The sequence below is a fragment of the Lepidochelys kempii genome, chromosome 6 (genome assembly GCF_965140265.1).
Source record: "Lepidochelys kempii isolate rLepKem1 chromosome 6, rLepKem1.hap2, whole genome shotgun sequence".
NCBI classification, from domain to species: domain Eukaryota; kingdom Metazoa; phylum Chordata; order Testudines; family Cheloniidae; genus Lepidochelys; species Lepidochelys kempii.
The window spans coordinates 35249349-35263811 of record NC_133261.1 but is presented as its reverse complement, the minus strand read 5'-3'; the positions used below and the strand labels follow the sequence as shown (position 1 = coordinate 35263811).

The 14463-nt window shown below is 44.3% G+C and overlaps 1 protein-coding gene across 9 annotated transcripts in view; it reads left to right on the top strand.

Annotated features, from left to right (window-relative positions):
• Positions 1 to 14463, top strand: part of DENND2B (DENN domain containing 2B) — a 308156-nt gene that overhangs the window by 514 nt on the left and 293179 nt on the right. For 3 of the 9 annotated variants that reach the window (XM_073347506.1, XM_073347513.1, XM_073347507.1), the window contains exon 1: positions 7385 to 7547. The exons of 2 other annotated variants lie outside the window; for them this stretch is intronic. The gene's annotated coding sequence lies outside the window, so the exon portion shown is untranslated. 4 more of the 9 variants (XM_073347517.1, XM_073347519.1, XM_073347510.1 and 1 more) reach the window with 4 other exon arrangements.

Genomic DNA, 14463 nt, shown 5'->3' with positions numbered 1-14463 from the left:
GTGAGTAGAAACTAAATTTTCATACAATGACTCGTTTGTGCTTTTCTGTGTGCTATGCAGTGAAATGTAAGTACAATATTTAGAGTTCAGTTGATTTCTTTTATAATTATATGGTAAAAATGAGAATGTAAGCCATTTTTCAGTAATAGTGTGCTGTGACACTGTTGTATTTCTATGTCTGTTTTGTAAACACATATTTTTAAAGTGAGATGAAATTTAGGGTACACAAGACAAATCAGACTCCTGAAAGGGGTACAGTAGTCTGGAAAGGTTGCTCTAAGTGACTCCAGATGAAATGTATCCCATTTACAAATAAAATGATTGTTTTAGTTTAATCATCAGACCTGCAAATGCAGCGTGGGCTCCCAGAGCTAAGCAGGGCTCTTTCCATCTCCTACATCATCCCTAGTTTTGTAGACCAGACTGTATTTGTTGAAGATACACAAGCTGGAACAGAATCTACAGCTTAATCAGTCATAGTAGTGTTGAGCCTGCAAGGCGAACAGTCATAAGAAAAGCAGTAAAAAAAGTTAGTTTTGTCACTAAAATCAGCAGGTGGGACAATAAGCACAAGGCTAGATCTGTTGAATAACAAGTTTTATGCAGTCATTTTTTCAGAGTAACATACAACTGCTCTTTAGTCATTAACAGCAGCAGGGCGGGATTTAGGGACAGGTGACCCAGGCGCTCTGGGTGCTGGGCTTGGGGGGGCGGGGGGGTTGCTGTTTTTGGTGTTAACAACAAAAGGGAAAATAGAACGTTTGAAGTAAAATGTTTCAGGTATTCTGTATGTGGATTTATTTTTCACTAACTTCCTAGAATGTTCTGGACCTTTGTAGAATCTCATGGAACCTTCCAGACTTTCTGAGAACTACATTTTCCTCAAACCTCCTAAAATGTCAGTCTAACGGTTATATAAGGGCAGGACATGGCCAGCCAGTTAGTGAGATATGAGAATGAACTGAATTGAAGGGAGAGCCCAGCTGTGATATTGTGAGCCTTGTTTTATTCTGTAATTGTGAAAGTGTACTTGTGTTTTAAGACTTGAAGAGTGTAAGTAGCGACTGATTAGGACATATTTACTGAGACACGAGAGAGATATATTGAACTCCTATCTACGCAACAATATAAAAGAAATACTGTTACTACTTTTGCCATGCTTAACACCGAACATCGACTTTTGCTCTCCCTAATACTGTCTGTTTTCCCCTGTAGAAAATAAAAGATGTCCCAAAGAAGCCTGGGAGATCAGTAAGCGAAAAGCTTAATTGCAATCTAGTTTGCAACAAGGGGTAAATTTGATGGGAAAATATCTGAACCAGAAAAATGTAGGGTTAACATTCTAAGGCTGTCACCTACTATAACACTATTTAATACTGGTCCAACCAATGTTGGTGCACAGTTCAATTTCTTGATGTTAGTACATTCCAGTTATTCTTAAAATTAAAAAGTTAAGGTATTTCAAAGTTTAACAGAAGTTTTACTAACTCAGAGCCCTCCCCATCTAGTTCCCCATCTCAGGCTCTTGGGGATTTTTGCTGCAAGCAATTGCTGATGGGCAACATGCTATTTTAGGCAATTTCATCATTACCATCCCTTCTATAAATTTATCAAGCTCAGTGATGAAACAAGTTAGGTTTTTTGCCTCCCACTGCTCCCCTTGAAAGGCTATTCCGGATCTTCACTCCTCCCTTGAGTGGAAACTTTGGTCTAATTTCAAGCCTAAACGTGTTGATGGCCAGTTTAAATCCATTTGTTCTTGTCTCAGCATTAGCACTTAACTTAAATAACTCCTTTCCCTCCCTGATATTTATCCCTTTGATGTATTTATAGAGAGCAATCATATCTCCCCTCAGCCTTTGTTTGGTTAGGCTAAACAAGCCAAGCTCCTTAAGTTCTCTACATGTAAAAGGACTTGTATCTCATTTAAGCAATATTATACACAGTGATTTAAAGCAGTACTATACCTTGGAGTATTAGAATGATATTCTATTTCATGACATTATATGCCAGAAAAAATCCTGAAATTATTTGTAAAGCAATGTGACACTTCATAGCTACAGCTACACTTCTCACTAAATCACTTTCCGTGCAACCATTGCTCTTTGGTGGTATGTTTAAAATGATATGAAGAAAAATGACCACACTTCATGCAGCCAGTGCTTGCTACATAATGCGAGTGCTATGAAGTTGCACATCTGCTTAAAGAACACAGAGTCCTCGTCCAGTTTTGGAGCGTTGCTGCCATTGTGTTCTTCTGACAATTTCTAGGTGGTGGCTCAGCAAAAACATGTAACTATAATGTAATTTGTCATTGCATTAAGTTGCCTTTTAAAATGAACAAGACAATAACGCTTTCAAGGACATTTAACTAGTTACTTTTACTGTGGCGTATCAGAGTTTATGAGACTACAATATTACTACTATTCAATACCACAAAAGATATTAAATAATTCTCAGGGCTGCATTGGAACCAGCAAAAGCACAGGAAAGCTAAAGGCTTGTCTCATTCCAAGTATGCTAAGTTTTGGTTTGATGTTGAGATATAAACCCCTTAAACTTGTGGTTTATATGGCATTGCTGAGAGACCCTTACCTAGAAAATTGAACCTTGTCCACACTACAGCATTGTGCCATTGAAGGCACTGTTGCAAGTTTCTGGAAGGCTAGTGACATACCTCAGGCCTGATTGTCCATTCTACTCAGGCCTCTTTACACTGTTTTGATAGCAAAAAGATTGTAAAATAGGCATATCTGTCCATCAGGGAACATCCCCAGTGTAGTGGGACTCACATTGTCTCTACACCATCTGGAATCAGGGCTACACCACTCCCTCAGAGAGGTCTGTACAGGGGCATGGCCACAGTGTTCCTGCACTCTGGCTATTCTCAGCTGTCGGAAAGCCCCTTGGAAGCTGTTGCAGCTGAGTGTATGTTAGAGCAGTTCTGAGGGTTTCTAACCTATGCTGGGGAGGGGGGTCATAGAGGGAGGAGCAAAGTGGGCAAACAAACCTCCTTTACATTCAGTTGCTGTTCCAAGTGCAGCTTGGCTGGAGCCAACAATCAGGCATGTTGGCCCTGATTTTCAATTCCTCCATCCCTCTGTTTTAGGCTTTGCCTGGCTAGCTGTAATCTATCCAGCAACAGAAGAAAAGGACCCCCTCTTAACTTACATTTTATCAGCATCTCTCAATTGCTTCATTAGAGCAGCAGCCAGCTGCTTGCCAGAAACTCACTCTGTAATAAACAAGCCTTTCCCAGCTGGCCTGAAGGGATAACTTTAAGCACACACTTAAGTCTCCCTCTTCAGCAATGCACTTAAGCATGTGCTTAGGCCAGGGGTGGGTAAACTTTTTGTCCCAATGGCCACATCTGGGTATGGAAATTGTACGGCCGGCCATACATGCTCACAAAATTAGGGTTGGGGTGCAGGAGGGGGTGAGGGCTCCAGCTGGGGGGTGCAGGCTCTGTGGTGGGCCAGAAATGAGGGGTTCAGGGTGCAGGAGGGGGCCTCTGGCTGGGGCAGGTGGTTGGGATGCAGGGGGCAGTGAGGGCTCTGTCTGGGGGTGTGGGCTCTGGGGTGGGGCCGGGGATGAGGATTTGGAGTGCAGGAGGGTGCTCTGGGCTGGGATCAAGGGGTTCGGAGGGCAAGAGGGGGACATGGGCTGGGGCAGGGGGTTGGGGCTTTGGAGGGGGTCGGGGTGCAGGCTCCAGGTGGTGCTTACCTCAAGCAGCTCCCAGAAGCAGCGGCATGTCCCCCCTCCGGCTCATACGCGGCGGCGCAACCAGGCAGCTCTGCACGCTGCGCTGTCCGCAGACGCCGCCTCTGCAGCCCGCATTGGCTGTGGTTCCAGACCAGTGGGAGCTGCGGCAGCAGCAACTGGGGCGGGGGTAGTGTGCCGAGCTCCTTGGCTGCCCGTATGTGTAGGAGCTGGAGGGGGGTTGTGCTGCTGCTTCCGGGAGCCGTGTGGAGCCACGGAAAGCAAAGAGCGGGGCAAGCCCCCGACCCTGGTCCCCGACTGGAGCACTAGAGCGGGGCAAGCTTCAGACCCTGCTCTCCGGTAGGAGCTCGAGGGCTGGATTAAAATGTTTGAAGGGTCAGATGCGGCCCCTGGGCCATAGTTTGCCCACCCCTGGCTTTGGTGCTCTGCTGGATGGAGCCTACACCAGCAACTGGGATGAAAAACAAGTTGATTCAGGTGTTTTCAGTGTATCTGTTTAATTTGTTTTACTTGATGGTGAGAACAGTCAAGAAAGATCTTCCCCATCCTCCCCAACCCCCAGTTCCCAAAAGCTGGGCTTCTCTCTTTGGGCAGGATTTTCAATGTTCATTTTGGACAGCTACTGAGACTAGAGGCTCAGTCATCAGTACCTTGTTTCTTTTTCAAATGACAGGGTAAGCGCTTTGCAAAATTAATTTTTTTTTAGCACTTTAGAAGACATCTAAAAGGTGTGTGACATGGGTGACTGCCCCGAGTTTCAACAGCTAAGGATGTCCCTTGGATGTATCTATATAATAAAATTCCAGGATTGTCACTCTTGTCTGTGCATCATTCTGAAGCTTAGAATGTCTGTTGAGTCTGTGTGAAGCCAAGAAAAGAGCTATAAGCAAGGCTGAGAGCTCTTCCTGTTTACAGCATAACCCAGGTTTTTCGCAGGAGTGGGTGGGTAAGATTCTGTGGCCTGCGTTGTGCAGGAGGTCGGACTAGATGATCATAATGGTCCCTTCTGACCTTGGTATCTATGAATCTAGGTTCAATTATCACTGGGATTTGTGGTCTGTTCCTATCCAATTTTAAATTTTCAGCCATTTTTGGCTTTTTTAGACTTTATTAATTATCCCCATATGACAACATGGGCTTTCACCTAGGAGGTGAATATTTATCTCCAATTGCATGGACAACTTATTTTGGGATACCCAGTCCCTGCTCACTGTCTGATTACATATAGGCTGTCTCTGGTTCAGAACAAACTTAGTACATATAAGACTTTATTCTTGCCTTACATAAAAATAAGAGAGAGACAAGGTGGGTGAGGTATTATCTTTTACTGGACCAACTTCTGTTGATAAGAGAGAGACACGCTACACTGCATATAAAAATAACAATAACTTTAATGTATAAATGATTAATATGTTGCACTTATTTATTGCCTTTTATCTGAGGCTTCTCAAAGTGCTTTACAAATATTAAAGTCTTGCAAAGCCCTTATATCTCTTTTGTTGATGAATAAACTGAGGCACGTATAAGTTATGTGTTGTAACTAAGGTGATACAATCGGTCAGTGTTAGAGTGGGAAACTGCTGATTCTCGTTCTGCTGGTCACTGTGTTACACCCATTTACATCTTCAGGATGCTGCATTTTGAAATAGCCACTATTGCATGGGCATAATATGTGAAGATATGGGATGGAACTAACAAAAGCTTCTTCTATGTCCTTTCCTTGGTTAGAAAAGATAGATTTATTCATTTTTGTTCCTGCCATGATTTGTCATGATATTTTTAACAGCAACTTTTAAAATCAGAGTTAGTTCAGTTATTCTCTGTGCGTTGTAACTTAAACTCCGACCATTTTTGATGTACAGTGACACAATACATTTTTTGCAGCTGAGTAAATACATCTGCTACAAGAAGGCTGACAGCTGAAGTGCTTTGAAACACATTTTAGCATTAGAAACCAGATGAGTGTTGCACTTATTTCCTTTATATTCTTTTTCTGAAATGTAAGTGGGTTTGTGAAATGCCAGACAGCTATATCATATTTCCTTGTCATGTGGGACTATACTGTCTTGAGATATCAAGATTCATCACCAGTAACTTATTTGTATGTGTGCTGTGGAAACTGAGAAAATCTCTGTCCCCTCTGTCTTGATTCAGTAAAGCAGGTAAGGAGGTAAGCATGTGCGTAATTCTAACTATAGGATTAGGTCCCATTGAAGTCAATGGGATTTAAGCACATGCATAAAATGAAGCAAATGCCATACGGCCAGAATTTTAAAGGTATTTAGGTGGCCAATTCCCCTTGAATTAAGTGCCTGAATACCTTTACAAATCTGGCCCTTGTGTTTTCCTGATTTGTTGCCTTTCTGATCTTTTTCCTTTCACTTAACATGTCATGATGTGATTTATCTCTATATAAATATTTACCTATGCAAGACTTTTGTGTTTTTGTCACCCCCCCCCCATTAATTTCACAAATAAACCAACTGGCTATTGCAGCTAATTGCTGGCAATGTGGGTCTTTAATAGGATGATCCATATTTATATTACATTAAACATTGTGGGCCAGGTTCTCAGTGGTAAATTTCAATGCGGCTACCCATTGGTGTAGGTGCACTGAAATCAATGCTAAGGATTTGGCCCATAAGGTGCTAGTGTGCTCTGTGGGTATTCAATAGACATCTAGAAAAGTGGCACCATGTTCTCTTTGCCAGGTACACCATTCCAATATCTTCATGTTCCCTTAAATTTTGGTTTGTCTCTGATCACACAACTGGATCAGTGCGGGCTCCATTTGGGTGCAGGATCAGGGTCTCACATTTATTTTGTCTCTTAGTGGCTATAGGGCTTAGGACCCATAGTTGGACAGTTTTGTTCCCATCCACTAGGGAGGAGTTCATTACAGTATTGTTATGAGTAAGGCTAGCCCTAGCAGACTGGAGCGGTACAACAGATACCATTAATGAAGTTCATATGCATGCTGTTTCCTCTCTTCCCCATCCTTTGAAGATTTATACCGTGACCTTAATACTCTTTCATTATGAGTTTGGAGAACTTTTTAGATTTTTGTAAGTCGGTTCTCTCACCCCAAGCTCTCACAGTTTCCATGCATACTATCAGATTCACTTCTTCTCCTGTGATTAAAACCATGTGGTCTACATGAGGGTCTGTGTCTGTCTATGAAAATGACAGAAAGTTGCAGTTTGTTTTGCTCCTGACAACGCTGGCTTCCCTAAAAGAGAGGTTTTCTTGTTTAATACAAATAATAAATAATACAATAAAATACAAGAGTCCACTTAAAAATAAATGAGGGCAATAGTTCCCCTGTCTCGTTCATTTCAATCTGACCCCAAGGACCACGCAGTATTGCCCTTTGCTGCTGCCTGGGGGGATTGGTCCCCTCTGCCTGGCCAGGATCCATATGCTCCCTGGGGCTGTCACTCTGCAGACAATCCAAAGCTTCGCATATCTCCCTGGGACTAGAAATCAGTTTGGGGGTTGCGTGCTGGGGAGGGCAATGACTTCTCCTTTGTGAAGGCAGCCCTTTTTTGTGGCGTTGGCTGCAGCAGAAGCCAGGAAGGCTGTGATTAGGAAGCAGGTTCCTTTGTTGGCTGCTGGGTTACTGGTTCCCATTAATCTCCCGCACTGGCCGCTGCTGTCTCCACTTCCTGTCTTTGCATATTTCTCTCTCTCCCTCTCCCTCCCCCTCTTCCCAGCTTTTCCAAAAAGCTGCCTCTGGCCAGACTAGGAGATCAGAACTGGAGGCGTCCAGCAAGCTGCAACAGCTGGAATTTGCATCTGCATTCTTTCGGCTCTGGGCAGCAGCCTAGGTAAGAGCCTAAAACCGTGCTGGGGTGTGTATGGGAGATTAACTAGGTCTCCTTTCTGCAGGGGAGATGGAGGCAGAAATCTGGTAGGTGACTCTTGGTAAGATTTATTATCTCTGAGACCTAAGATCCTTCCTCCTCTCTGCTCGGTACAGGAGGGGACAGGGAGTGTGTATGTTTTAATGAGCTGCTGGCTTTGTGTGGCTGTGCAGAACAATAGATATTAGCAGCTAGCTGGGGAGCGGGCTGCAGAGGGTCAGGAAAGTGTGGAAGGAGATTCCTGATGAGCGATCTTCACACTCCCACACTCAGCGGTGTCTTTGTGTCTCCCCGGACGCTGGGAATTCTTTGTGTTTTAAGCTATATCCCTCTGTCACTAGTTCGGATGGATTTTGAGAGGGACTTTGGTAAGAAAGTCTCTCTTCCCCTAGATTTGCTTTTATTGCGCCGTGCGGTGGACAGGGGGCGCTTGTGCATCACTTTGATTGTGTACCTTTCATACTGTGCTTCAGTACTAAAGCTATTTTTCTTCTAGTGTATTGTTTGTTCTCCTCAGATATCAATTGGTTATGTCACCAAACCCAGCTGTCAGGCTTTTTCTTTTTTAAAGAAAGTAAAAGATATTTTAAGGTTGCCCTTTTGGGGAAAAAAGAAAAGAAAGTGTTTATGGTAAGTTATAACTATATTTGCACAAGGATGGAATGTTGTGTGGTATGGGCACTTAAAAGTAGCATAGAGTTTTATTCTCTGGTTTGGAGACATAACTGCACATGCAGGCCTAGGTCCTCAGCTGATGTAAATTGCCCAAGCCTCTTCAGTGGAGAGGAGCTAATTTATGCCAGCTGAAGATGTGGCCCATAGTTTTAGACTCTAACTGTGTTTCTTCTCAGCCTTGATCCATAGAAGTAAGGACAGCTGTAAGAATTTGTCTTTTCTCCTCCCTGCTCATTCACACAGCCCAGCCAGCTGAATATTTGCACACATATTATAAAGAATAGATGAGCCACCTGGACTTGAATAGAAAAGTTTGTGATCCCAAGATAGACTGAGCTGAAGAGCTAAAGGAACTGCTTCAACAGTTCATTTGGTGGGAAAATCAGATGTACTTCTCCTGGATTCAGAGGAACAGCCGTGTTAGTCTGTATTCGCAAAAAGAAAAGGAGTACTTGTGGCACCTTAGAGACTAACCAATTTATTTGAGCATGAGCTTTCGTGAGCTACAGCTCACTTCATCAGATGTTTACCGTGGAAACTGCAGCAGACTTTATATACACACAGAAATCATGAAACAATACCTCCTCCCACCCCACTGTCCTGCTGGTAATAGCTTATCTAAAGTGATCAACAGGTGGGCCATTTCCAGCACAAATCCAGGTTTTCTCACCCTCCACCCCCCCACACAAATTCACTCTCCTGCTGGTGCTAGCCCATCCAAAGTGACAACTCTTTACATAATCAAGTCGGGCTATTTCCTGCATAGATCAAGGTTTTCTCACATCCCCCCCACCCCCATACACACACAAACTCACTCTCCTGCTGGTAATAGCTCATCTAAACTGACCATTCTCCAGGTTTAAATCCAAGTTAAACCAGAACATCTGGGGGGGGGGGGTAGGAAAAAACAAGAGGAAACAGGCTACCTTGCATAATGACTTAGCCACTCCCAGTCTCTATTTAAGCCTAAATTAATAGTATCCAATTTGCAAATGAATTCCAATTCAGCAGTTTCTCGCTGGAGTCTGGATTTGAAGTTTTTTTGTTTTAAGATAGCGACCTTCATGTCTGTGATTGCGTGACCAGAGAGATTGAAGTGTTCTCCGACTGGTTTATGAATGTTATAATTCTTGACATCTGATTTGTGTCCATTTATTCTTTTACGTAGAGACTGTCCAGTTTGACCAATGTACATGGCAGAGGGGCATTGCTGGCACATGATGGCATAGATCACATTGGTGGATGTGCAGGTGAACGAGCCTCTGATAGTGTGGCTGATGTTATTAGGCCCTGTGATGGTGTCCCCTGAATAGATATGTGGGCACAATTGGCAACGGGCTTTGTTGCAAGGATAAGTTCCTGGGTTAGTGGTTCTGTTGTGTGGTATGTGGTTGTTGGTGAGTATTTGCTTCAGGTTGCGGGGCTGTCTGTAGGCAAGGACTGGCCTGTCTCCCAAGACTTGTGAGAGTGTTGGGTCATCCTTTAGGATAGGTTGTAGATCCTTAATAATGCGTTGGAGGGGTTTTAGTTGGGGGCTGAAGGTGACGGCTAGTGGCGTTCTGTTATTTTCTTTGTTAGGCCTGTCCTGTAGTAGGTAACTTCTGGGAACTCTTCTGGCTCTATCAATCTGTTTCTTTACTTCTGCAGGTGGGTATTGTAGTTGTAAGAAAGCTTGACAGAGATCTTGTAGGTGTTTGTCTCTGTCTGAGGGGTTGGAGCAAATGCGGTTGTATCGCAGAGCTTGGCTGTAGACGATGGATCGTGTGGTGTGGTCAGGGTGAAAGCTGGAGGCATGCAGGTAGGAATAGCGGTCAGTAGGTTTACGGTATAGGGTGGTGTTTATGTGGCCATTGTTTATTAGCACTGTAGTGTCCAGGAAGTGGATCTCTTGTGTGGACTGGACCAGGCTGAGGTTGGTGGTGGGATGGAAATTGTTGAAATCATGGTGGAATTCCTCAAGGGCTTCTTTTCCATGGGTCCAGATGATGAAGATGTCATCAATATAGCGCAAGTAGAGTAGGGGCTTTAGGGGACGAGAGCTGAGGAAGCGTTGTTCTAAATCAGCCATAAAAATGTTGGCATACTGTGGGGCCATGCGGGTACCCATAGCAGTGCCGCTGATCTGAAGGTATACATTGTCCCCAAATGTGAAATAGTTATGGGTAAGGACAAAGTCACAAAGTTCAGCCACCAGGTTAGCCGTGACATTATCGGGGATAGTGTTCTTGACGGCTTGTAGTCCATCTTTGTGTGGAATGTTGGTGTAGAGGGCTTCTACATCCATAGTAGCCAGGATGGTGTTATCAGGAAGATCACCGATGGATTGAAGTTTCCTCAGGAAGTCAGTGGTGTCTCGAAGGTAGCTGGGAGTGCTGGTAGCGTAGGGCCTGAGGAGGGAGTCTACATAGCCAGACAATCCTGCTGTCAGGGTGCCAATGCCTGAGATGATGGGGCGCCCAGGATTTCCAGGTTTATGGATCTTGGGTAGTAGATAGAATATCCCAGGTCGGGGTTCCAGGGGTGTGTCTGTGCGGATTTGATCTTGTGCTTTTTCAGGAAGTTTCTTGAGCAAATGCTGTAGTTGCTTTTGGTAACTCTCAGTGGGATCATAGGGTAATGGCTTGTAGAAACTCGTGTTGGAGAGCTGCCGAGCAGCCTCTTGTTCATATTCCGACCTATTCATGATGACAACAGCACCTCCTTTGTCAGCCTTTTTGATTATGATGTCAGAGTTGTTTCTGAGGCTGTGGATGGCATTGCGTTCCGCATGGCTGAGGTTATGGGGCAAGTGATGCTGCTTTTCCACAATTTCAGCCCGTGCACGTCGGCGGAAGCACTCTATGTAGAAGTCCAGTCTGCTGTTTCGACCTTCAGGAGGAGTCCATCTAGAATCCCTCTTTCTGTAGTGTTGGCAGGGAGACCTCTGTGGATTAGTATGTTGTTCAGAGGTATTTTGGAAATATTCCTTGAGACGGAGACGTCGAAAATAGGATTCTAGGTCACCACAGAACTGTATCATGTTCGTGGGGGTGGAGGGGCAGAAGGAGAGGCCCCGAGATAGAACAGCTGCTTCTGCTGGGCTGAGAGTATAGTTGGATAGGTTAACAATATTGCTAGGTGGGGTGAGGGAACCATTGCTGTGGCCCCTTGTAGCATGTAGTAGTTTAGAAAGTTTAGTGTCTTTTTTCTTTTGTAGAGAAGCAAAGTGTGCGTTGTAAATGGCTTGTCTAGTTTTAGTAAAATCCAGCCACGAGGAAGTTTGTGTGGAAGGTTGGTTCTTTATGAGAGTATCCATTTTTGAGAGCTCATTCTTAATCTTTCCCTGTTTGCTGTAGAGGATCTTGATCAGGTGATTCCGCAGTTTCTTTGAGAGCGTGAGGCACAAGCTGTCAGCATAGTCTGTGTGGTATGTAGATTGTAATGGATTTTTGACCTTCAGTCCTTTTGGTACGATGTCCATCTGTTTGCATTTGGAAAGGAAGATGATGTCTGTCTGTATCTGTACAAGTTTCTTCATGCAGTTGATAGATTTCCACTCCATACGGCTAAATGCAGTGCCTTGCATAATGACAGGTTTCAGAGGAACAGCCGTGTTAGTCTGTATTCGCAAAAAGAAAAGGAGTACTTGTGGCACCTTAGAGACTAACCAATTTATTTGAGCATGAGCTTTCGTGAGCTACAGCTCACTTCATCAGATGTTTACCGTGGAAACTGCAGCAGACTTTATATACACACAGAAATCATGAAACAATACCTCCTCCCACCCCACTGTCCTGCTGGTAATAGCTTATCTAAAGTGATCAACAGGTGGGCCATTTCCAGCACAAATCCAGGTTTTCTCACCCTCCACCCCCCCACACAAATTCACTCTCCTGCTGGTGCTAGCCCATCCAAAGTGACAACTCTTTACATAATCAAGTCGGGCTATTTCCTGCATAGATCAAGGTTTTCTCACATCCCCCCCACCCCCATACACACACAAACTCACTCTCCTGCTGGTAATAGCTCATCTAAACTGACCATTCTCCAGGTTTAAATCCAAGTTAAACCAGAACATCTGGGGGGGGGGGGTAGGAAAAAACAAGAGGAAACAGGCTACCTTGCATAATGACTTAGCCACTCCCAGTCTCTATTTAAGCCTAAATTAATAGTATCCAATTTGCAAATGAATTCCAATTCAGCAGTTTCTCGCTGGAGTCTGGATTTGAAGTTTTTTTGTTTTAAGATAGCGACCTTCATGTCTGTGATTGCGTGACCAGAGAGATTGAAGTGTTCTCCGACTGGTTTATGAATGTTATAATTCTTGACATCTGATTTGTGTCCATTTATTCTTTTACGTAGAGACTGTCCAGTTTGACCAATGTACATGGCAGAGGGGCATTGCTGGCACATGATGGCATAGATCACATTGGTGGATGTGCAGGTGAACGAGCCTCTGATAGTGTGGCTGATGTTATTAGGCCCTGTGATGGTGTCCCCTGGCTAACCTGGTGGCTGAACTTTGTGACTTTGTCCTTACCCATAACTATTTCACATTTGGGGACAATGTATACCTTCAGATCAGCGGCACTGCTATGGGTACCCGCATGGCCCCACAGTATGCCAACATTTTTATGGCTGATTTAGAACAACGCTTCCTCAGCTCTCGTCCCCTAAAGCCCCTACTCTACTTGCGCTATATTGATGACATCTTCATCATCTGGACCCATGGAAAAGAAGCCCTTGAGGAATTCCACCATGATTTCAACAATTTCCATCCCACCACCAACCTCAGCCTGGTCCAGTCCACACAAGAGATCCACTTCCTGGACACTACAGTGCTAATAAACAATGGCCACATAAACACCACCCTATACCGTAAACCTACTGACCGCTATTCCTACCTGCATGCCTCCAGCTTTCACCCTGACCACACCACACGATCCATCGTCTACAGCCAAGCTCTGCGATACAACCGCATTTGCTCCAACCCCTCAGACAGAGACAAACACCTACAAGATCTCTGTCAAGCTTTCTTACAACTACAATACCCACCTGCAGAAGTAAAGAAACAGATTGATAGAGCCAGAAGAGTTCCCAGAAGTTACCTACTACAGGACAGGCCTAACAAAGAAAATAACAGAACGCCACTAGCCGTCACCTTCAGCCCCCAACTAAAACCCCTCCAACGCATTATTAAGGATCTACAACCTATCCTAAAGGATGACCCAACACTCTCACAAGTCTTGGGAGACAGGCCAGTCCTTGCCTACAGACAGCCCCGCAACCTGAAGCAAATACTCACCAACAACCACATACCACACAACAGAACCACTAACCCAGGAACTTATCCTTGCAACAAAGCCCGTTGCCAATTGTGCCCACATATCTATTCAGGGGACACCATCACAGGGCCTAATAACATCAGCCACACTATCAGAGGCTCGTTCACCTGCACATCCACCAATGTGATCTATGCCATCATGTGCCAGCAATGCCCCTCTGCCATGTACATTGGTCAAACTGGACAGTCTCTACGTAAAAGAATAAATGGACACAAATCAGATGTCAAGAATTATAACATTCATAAACCAGTCGGAGAACACTTCAATCTCTCTGGTCACGCAATCACAGACATGAAGGTCGCTATCTTAAAACAAAAAAACTTCAAATCCAGACTCCAGCGAGAAACTGCTGAATTGGAATTCATTTGCAAATTGGATACTATTAATTTAGGCTTAAATAGAGACTGGGAGTGGCTAAGTCATTATGCAAGGTAGCCTGTTTCCTCTTGTTTTTTCCTACCCCCCCCCCCCAGATGTTCTGGTTTAACTTGGATTTAAACCTGGAGAATGGTCAGTTTAGATGAGCTATTACCAGCAGGAGAGTGAGTTTGTGTGTGTATGGGGGTGGGGGGGATGTGAGAAAACCTTGATCTATGCAGGAAATAGCCCGACTTGATTATGTAAAGAGTTGTCACTTTGGATGGGCTAGCACCAGCAGGAGAGTGAATTTGTGTGGGGGGGTGGAGGGTGAGAAAACCTGGATTTGTGCTGGAAATGGCCCACCTGTTGATCACTTTAGATAAGCTATTACCAGCAGGACAGTGGGGTGGGAGGAGGTATTGTTTCATGATTTCTGTGTGTATATAAAGTCTGCTGCAGTTTCCACGGTAAACATCTGATGAAGTGAGCTGTAGCTCACGAAAGCTCATGCTCAAATAAAT